This window comes from Salmo trutta, chromosome 26 (assembly GCF_901001165.1).
Source record: "Salmo trutta chromosome 26, fSalTru1.1, whole genome shotgun sequence".
NCBI classification, from domain to species: domain Eukaryota; kingdom Metazoa; phylum Chordata; class Actinopteri; order Salmoniformes; family Salmonidae; genus Salmo; species Salmo trutta.
Genome location: NC_042982.1, coordinates 18,286,320 through 18,294,918, shown reverse-complemented (window position 1 = coordinate 18,294,918; position 8,599 = coordinate 18,286,320).

The following is an 8,599-nucleotide window of genomic DNA, read 5'->3' as shown; positions in this document are numbered from 1 at the left end:
TCTCTCATTCTCTCTCTCTGTTTATTCTATGACAATGCTGCTCTCATGGTGAATAGTTTTTCTCTTTGGATTGAAACTGTGGAATCATATGAACTGACAGTTCGTTTTACTGTTAAACCAGAGGGCAAACAGACATCAACTACGTAAAACATCATTTTTAGGAGGTTATTATCAGCTACTGTACTCTTACTAAAATTATTCTCAGACTATCAGGATGAAATACACTGGCAACTGCTGCCAGAATCAACCCCAAATAATGACAATGCCTGCTTCCAAAATGGGACTATATTTCTTATATACTGCACTACTTTTGACCAGAACCATGTGTATTGCACTATTACCCTGGACAGCATCCATCTACTAAGGGCCCACTCAGGTCCCACTGGGGCAGGCAGTCAGTGGCTGTGTTTCAAATGGCACCCTGTTTCCTATGTAGTGCATGAAGTTTCCATACTGCTAATGTACTTGTACTTCATGCTTGATGCCAGAAGGTGGCAATGTAACATTTTATATCTTTATTGTATCATGTTTTTCACTTCAATCTACTTTGCATTTCTAGATAGGAAGTGATGAGCCTGTGCCTTCATTACTATTTTACTCAAATGTATTTCCAGTAAAATCCAATATGAGATATCTGTTATTAGCAAAGGTCGACTAATGGAAAACTGAGTCAGAATGGAAAGCTATAGAGCACCAAGCTGTTCAAGTCTCTGAGACCATAAGACATGCCTTTAAGCGCCATTAGTATTTGTATGTGTCCCAAATGGCACGCTATTCCCTATACATTGCACAACTTTTGACCCAAGGGCCTATGGGTCCTGGTCAAAAATAGTGCACTATAAATGGAATAGGTTGCCATTTGGGACGCATTCCTTTGTCATCACTGGTTGGTTTTACAGAGGAACCTAAAGGCATCTCAGAGAGTGGAGGAGGAGTAACAGTCTGAGTATTACAGACTAGCTGATCCAGTCTCTCTCTGAGCTCTGTGGTTTTCACTAATCAATGTCTGTTTGGTCAGAGTCAGACCGCTAATCAATGTCTGCAGTCTAACAGGAGAGTGGAAGACAGTCAGGTAGTCAGAACGAGAGAGGATGAGGTAAAGAGAGAGAGATAGATAAACAGAGTGAGATCATTTGGTTTGCTGGCTGTGTGGGTTTATATTAGCCGCTGGAAAGACATGGGCAATTTAAGAGTCACATGCACCACTTTTGACCAGCGTCTTATGCGTCCCTGGTCAAAAGTAGTGCACTATTAAAGGAATAGGGTGCCATTTGGGACATGCCTCAGATCTATCCTGTATTCCAGTGTCACCACTCTGCTTGTATCACCTTTCTGCCAGGAAGAACATGGTTCATGGCCCGGAGCCTCCAGTGATAATCCATGGCACGGAGCCTCCAGTGACGATCCATGGCAAGAAGCTCCGGGGACGATCCATGGCGCGGAGCCTGCAGCGACGGTCCCCGGTACGGAGCCTCCGGCGACGTTCCCAGGTCCGGAGCCTCCGGCGACGTTCCCCGGTCCGGAGCCTCCGGCGACGGTCCCCGGTCCGGAGCCTCCTGCGGCGGTCCGGAGCCTCCGGCGGCGGTCCGTGGTCCGGAGCCTCCGTCGATGATCTACGGTCTGGAACCTCCAGCAATGATCTACAGTCCGGTTCATCCGGCGACGATACACGGTTCGGAGCTTCCGGCAATGATCCAGGGTCTGGTTCCTCCGGCGACACAAAAGCGGAGGGATCAGCGGGCGGAGTGGGGGCTACGCCCCGAACCGGAGCAGCCACCATGAGTAGATGCCCACCCGGACCCTCCCCTATAGGTTCAGGTTTGCGGCCGGGAATCCGCACCTTTGGGGGGCGGGTACTGTCACGCCCTGACCTGAAAGACCCGTTTTTCTCTGTTTGGTTAGGTCAGGGTGTGACATGGGGTGGGCATTCTATGTGTTATATGTCTATGTTTTTTTTTTCTTTGATTGGCCTAGTATGGTTTCCAATCAGAGGTAGCTGTCTATCGTTGTCTCTGATTGGGAATCATACTTAGGCAGCCCTTTTTCCCTCCTTCAGTGTGGGATCTTGTCTTTGTGTTGCATATGTTTGCACACCTAGCTTTTCGTTCGTTGAATTGTTTATTGTTTTTGCTGGTTCACTTTGAAAATAAAGTATGATGAACCCAACTCACGCTGCGCCTTGGTCTACCTTTAACGACTGAGCGCAAACTTGAATGTTGTGAAAATTCTGTGCAACTTTCTGCATACGTTTACTGTGAACACTGAGGCTGTACCCACTTTAATTTACTGTTTTAACAGTGGCAAAGTAGGCTACTGTGACTATTTGATCATAATGTAGGCCTACCAGAGTGGGCTACCATCAAAAACAATGGAGAAAATGCATCCCATAACATTTTAACATGGAAATAGCTGTTCTATCATTCAGCCTACAGTATCAGACAATATGTGATGTTCAATGTAGGCCTACATTCCATGAGACTTTTGGAGAAAAAAAACATGCAGGCCTTGACATTAACCTGTTTATTCACTTGTCCTTCAGACAAGGAGGTGACTGAACATTTTGTTGTGTTCTTTGATGCAAGAAACCACTTTACAAAATAAAATGCATTATTATTCCTATACCATTATTACAGCGAATCAGACAAATTATGCTACCCTCTGCCTATTGGCTACTTAGCTCATTCAAGCCTTTCTCAAAATACAACACTGCCCCTTTATGAGATAAATATGAAGCTCTTTACCTGACTCGCTTTTTAAAGAGGGCTAGAAATGTTCACGTTTTGTGCTCTTGTAGGAAGTAACCACTCCCACATTTCTGACTACAAATTAGTTATAACTGGGCTAATAACTCACTAACTAGAAAATAATATGAACAAATGTGAACAAGGGGCTAAATGCAGCTCTCTCTTTGATCTCAAAACAAGCTCATAATAATCGCAACCACTGTAAAATAGTCCAGTTCAAAGTGAACAGCACAAATCCAAATATGGCAATGCTCTATTTGCATATAATCCTACTGCATCTCTGATTGGTTATGGCGCACCAGTCTGTGTAGGGCAAGGGCCTGAGTTAGTGGTGGGTATTCATTCCGCTCAGCTCACCAAAAAGAGACGGCTCTTTTGGCTCCCAAACGGCTCTTAAAAAAAATATGTTTTGTATTTTTTCAAGTCAAACACTTTGCGATAGTTTGACTATGATTGGTGTTAAAACAATTCTAATTAAATTATTAAATTAAATCATACTCTACCTTAACCACAATGTATTTAAAAATGCATTGGTTTGTTATGAAAAACAATGCTATTAAACATTTACATTTAAAGTATAACTTTTTAATGTATATAAACAAAGAGCATATAAATGTAACAATTCAAAACGAATACAATCTGAACAACATAATAATAAAATATTGCACCATATCAAAGAAAAATAAATAACAATTTGCAAAACTGCAGCATCCCACTTAAAACATTAAACTGGTCCCTCTTTTCTCTCTTCTTTATTGCCATGTTATAACCAGCAGCACTCAGCAATACTGACCATATTTTGCTTTAATGAGAGATTTGCATTCAGAAATGCAAGCTGCCTCCCTTTCAAGGGGCTGATGAGGTTTCTTCTCTCAGTAATTATTTGTCCCGTTTTTGAGAAGACCCCCTCAGAGGGAAGGGATGTGGCCACTATGCAGAGTCTCCCTGTCATGACTTTAGTAAGCTGTGGGTAGACAGAGGCCTTGTTCTTCCGCCAGCTCAGAGGATCTGCAGATCTTTGGAGGAGGGGCTCCTCCAAATCGGATCGGACCTCCATTATGGCATCTGCTGAGGGATTCCTTCGTGCTGCATCCCCAGTTGCTCTCTCGTCAAACAGCATCCAAACAGCAGACGTTTGTGGCACTACTGCTGGTGCTTCTGCTCCATCTGCTCCCTCTTCTTCCTGTTTCCCTGGTGCCTGAGCCAGCTGAGGTTATTCTTTGAAGAGCCTCATCAATCGCTCTGGCATCACTGAAGGCTAACTTCTTAAACCTGGGGTCAAGTGCAACGGTTTATGATACCACGTGATTATATTCCATTCTGTGGAACTTTCTGTTCATTGATGAACATAGGGTGTCCATCAACTCTGTCACATGTCCTGTGGTTACATTTGCTTCTCTCTGGCGGCTGGCTGTGATTCGCTGCAGACCCTTACACAGGAGTATCATTTTTGAGGCTGTCACAGCTGAAAAGAGAGAACAGTAACTTCTTAGTTCAGGTTCATGTTTTGTCTACTGACACTACATTCTCATCTACTGCTCATATACATATATAATACTGGATTAAATAATGGTGCAGTAATAACTGCTTACTGTACCTCTCTCCACTGATCTCCACAGTGACCTGCTCAAAGGGTTCCAGGACTCTGCACACCTCCTCCACCACCTCCCAATCCTCTTGGGTCAGAGCATCAACAGGTGCATTGACAATGGCCAGGGTAAAGATGATGGCATCCTTTGACTCAGGAAACCACTTCAACATATAAAATGTTGAATTCCACCTTGTAGTGCAGTCTTGTTTAGGCCTCAGCTCAGGCATCCCTATCTGGCGTTGTGTCGACTTTAGTTCTTCAGCACCTACTGTGCTCCTGTGGAAGTATTCCACAGCTGCTTTCACTATGTCCACAGTGGGCTTCAATCACCTTCAGAGCATCTCTTGCAATCAGGTTGATTGTGTGGGCAAGACATGGATGATGGGTCCATTTTAACATTTTAACGGCTTTGGTTATGTTAGCTGCATTGTCGCTAACACAACAGACCACTTTTCCATCTACTTGCCATTCTCTGGCCACTCTCAACAGTTCCTCTGCCAAGTTCTCTGAGGTGTGTCTGTCGCTGAACTCAAAGCAGTCCAGAAGACAGCTAGACATCGAAAAATCTTCAATGAAGTGACATGTAACCGACATGTAAGAAGTGGTTACTCTTGATGTCCAGCAGGCAGTGGTAAGGCAAACTGCAGTAGCTTTTTGGACTCTTTCCCGCACTGAAGCCTGTGTGCTCTCGTATAGCTGTGGAATAAGTGATTTTGAAAGGGTTTTCCTGCTTGGAATTGTGTACATTGGATTTAGACTATTGCTATAATTTCTAAAACCTTTGTCCTCCATGATCAAAAATGGCTGGAAATCGGTGGCAATCATTTTAGCCAATGTAATATAAATTTGGCCTTGTTTTGCTACAGACATAGACTTTGGCATAAACTGGTCCATAGAAGGCTGCGTTGCTGTGGGTCGCGGAGTAGGCCTACTTGACTGAGTGGATACATCTCCACATGTGGAGGTGCTGGCTCCACCACTATCACTAGCAGGCCCGCTAGTTTCTCGAAGCTCTGCTACAGCTAGCTTCACAGTTGGGTGCACAGTTCGCATATGCCGGTGTAGGTTGTGCGTAGAACCGGCTTTAAATGAGATTTTGTTTTTCAAATTCTATGCTGTGCTCTAACATTGTCTACATGATTAAAATGCATCCAAATGCTACTGTGTTTCCGACTCATTTTCCAGCTGCTGTTTTCACAGCTGTCCTTCCTCTCTCTCCTCGGCTGCTAAGTGTGTGACTGTGAGTGTGTTGGCTCGGCTCTCCCTCACGCATCTTTGGTTCATTGGTTGACACTGCATGTCTGACTGACAGGAACAACAGGTGAGGCTGTTAGTCTGAGCAGACAGTCAGAACGAATGTGTGCGCTTGAGCATTTAGGCATATATATATTTTTTTTCGTTCTTTGAATTAGATAATTCTATTCATTTAAATCTTTTGATTATTCATATCTTAATTTTTTCATATTTTTATGAATAGATTCGGCACTTCTGATATGCGAGCCGGCTCCCAACGTTCACCTACAAGAGCCGACTCGTTCGCGAACGACCCATCACTAGCCTGAGTCATGCCTGTCAATGCAATAGAATCCTACTCCGATGCGCAACATTGGGAACATTGCTAACAAGCATAACCTGCTGCATTAGTCAGGTTGTGCATCGAGAGCATCCTGACTGGTTGCATCACTGCCTAGTATGGCAACTGCTCGGCAAAGCGCTACAGAGGGTAATGCGTACAGCCCAGTACATCACTGGGGCCAAGCTTCCTGCCATCCAGGACCTCTAAACCAGGCAGCGTCAGAGGAAGGCCCTAAAAATTGTTAGACTCCAGCCACCCAAGTCATACAATCAAATGTATTTATATCAATCAAATTTATTTATAAAGCCCTACTTACATCAGCTGATGTCACAAAGTGCTGTATATAAACACAGCCTAAAACCCCAAACAGCAAGCAATGCAGTTGTAGAAGCACGGTGGCTTGAAAAACTCCCTAGAAAGGCCAGAACCTAGGAAGAAACCTAGACAGGAACCAGGCTATGAGGGCTGGCCAGTCCTCTTCGGGCTGTGCCGGGTGGAGATTATAACAGAACATGGCCAAGATGTTCAAATGTTCATAGATGACCAGCAGGGTCAAATAATAATAATCACAGTGGTTGTTGAGGGTGCAACAGGTCAGCACCTCAGGAGTAAACGTCAGTTGGCTTTTCATATCCGATCATTCAGAGTATCTCTACCGCTCCTGCTGTCTCTAGAGAGCTCAAAACAGCAGGTCTGGGACAGGTAGCACGTCCAATGAACAGGTCAGTGTTCCATAGCCGCAGGCAGAACAGTTGAAACTGGAGCAGCAGCACGGCCAGGTGGACTGGGGAAACAAGAACTTATCAGGCCAGGTAGTCCTGACATGGTCATAGGGCTCAGGTCCTCCGAGAGAGAAAGAAAGAAAGAAAGAAAGAAAGAAAGAAAGAGAGAAAGAGAGAAAAAGAGAGAAAGAGAGAGAAAGAGAGAGAGAATTAGAGAGAGCATACTTAAATTCACACAGGACACCGGATAAGACAGGAGAAATACTCCAGATATAACAGACTGACCCTAGCCCCCCAACACATAAACTACTACAGCATAAATACTGGAGGCTGAGACAGGAGGGGTCGGGAGACACTGTGGACCCGTCCGACGATATCCCCGGACAGGGCCAAACAGGCAGGATATAACCCCACCCACTTTGCTAAAGCACAGCCCCCATACCACTAGAGGAATACCTTCAAACACCAACTTATCATCCTGAGACAAGGCCGAGTATAGCCCACAAAGATCTCCACCACGGCACAACCCAAGGGGGGGCGCCAACCTGGACAGGAAGATCACGTCAGTGAATCAACCCTCCTAGGAACGGCATGGAAGAGCACCAGTAAGCCAGTGACTCAGCCACTGTAATAGGGTTAGAGGCAGAGAATCCCAGTGGAGAGAGGGGAACCGGCCAGGCAGAGTCAGCAAGGGCAGTTCGTTGCTCCAGTGCCTTTCTGTCCACCTTCACACTCCTGGGCCAGACGACACTCAATCGTAGGACCTACTGAAGAGATGAGTCTTCAAAAAAGACTTAAAGGTTTCAATAAAGACTTAAATACACTGTTCTCTCTGCTACTGCAGTGGCAAGTCTGTGACCAAAAGGCTTCTGAACAGCTTCTACCCCCAAGCCATAAGACTACTGAAGAGTTCATCAAATGGCTACACAGACTATTTGCATTGACCCCTTATTTTATTATTATTTATTATATATTTTTGCACTGACTCTCTTGCACAGGCTCAATGTACACTCACTGTACTCCAACCACACACACACACACACACACACACACACACACACACACACACACACACACACACACACACACACACACACACATACACACACACACACACGTGTGTCCGGCGCCGACAGAGATGGCCGCCTCGCTTCGCGTTCCTAGGAAACTATGCAGTATTTTTTATTTTTTTTATGTATTATTTCTTACATTGTTACCCCAGGTAATCTTAGATTTTATTACATACAGTCGGGAGGAACTATTGGATATAAGAGCAACGTCAACTCACCAACATTACGACCAGGAATACGACTTTCCCGAAGCGGGTCCTCTGTTTGGCCCACCACCCAGGACAATGGATCGGATCCCAGCAGGCGACCCAAAGCAACGACGCCGTAGAAGAAGGGGCAGATTGAGCGGTCTTCTGGTCAGGCTCCGTAGACGGGCACATCGCGCACCGCTCCCGAGCATACTACTCGCCAATGTCCAGTCTCTTGACAACAAGGTAGACAAAATCCGAGCAAGGGTAGCATTCTAGAGAGACATCCGAGACTGTAACGTTCTTTGTTTCACGGAAACATGGCTCACTCGAGACACGTTATCTGAGTCGGTACAGCCACCTGGTTTCTTCACGCATCGCGCCGACAGAAACAAGCATCTCTCTGGTAAGAAGAAGGGCGGGGGTGTATGCCTTATGATTAACGAGACGTGGTGTGATCATAACAATATACAGGAACTCAAGTCCTTTTGTTCACCTGACTTAGAATTCCTCACTATCAAATGCCGACCGCATTATCTACCAAGCGAATTCTCTTCGATCATAATCACAGTCGTGTATATCCCCCCCAAGCAGACACATCGACGGCCCTGAAAGAACTTCATTGGACTCTATGTAAACTGGAAACCACATATCCTGAGGCTGCATTTATTGTAGCTGGGGATTTTAACAAGGCTAATCTGAAAACAA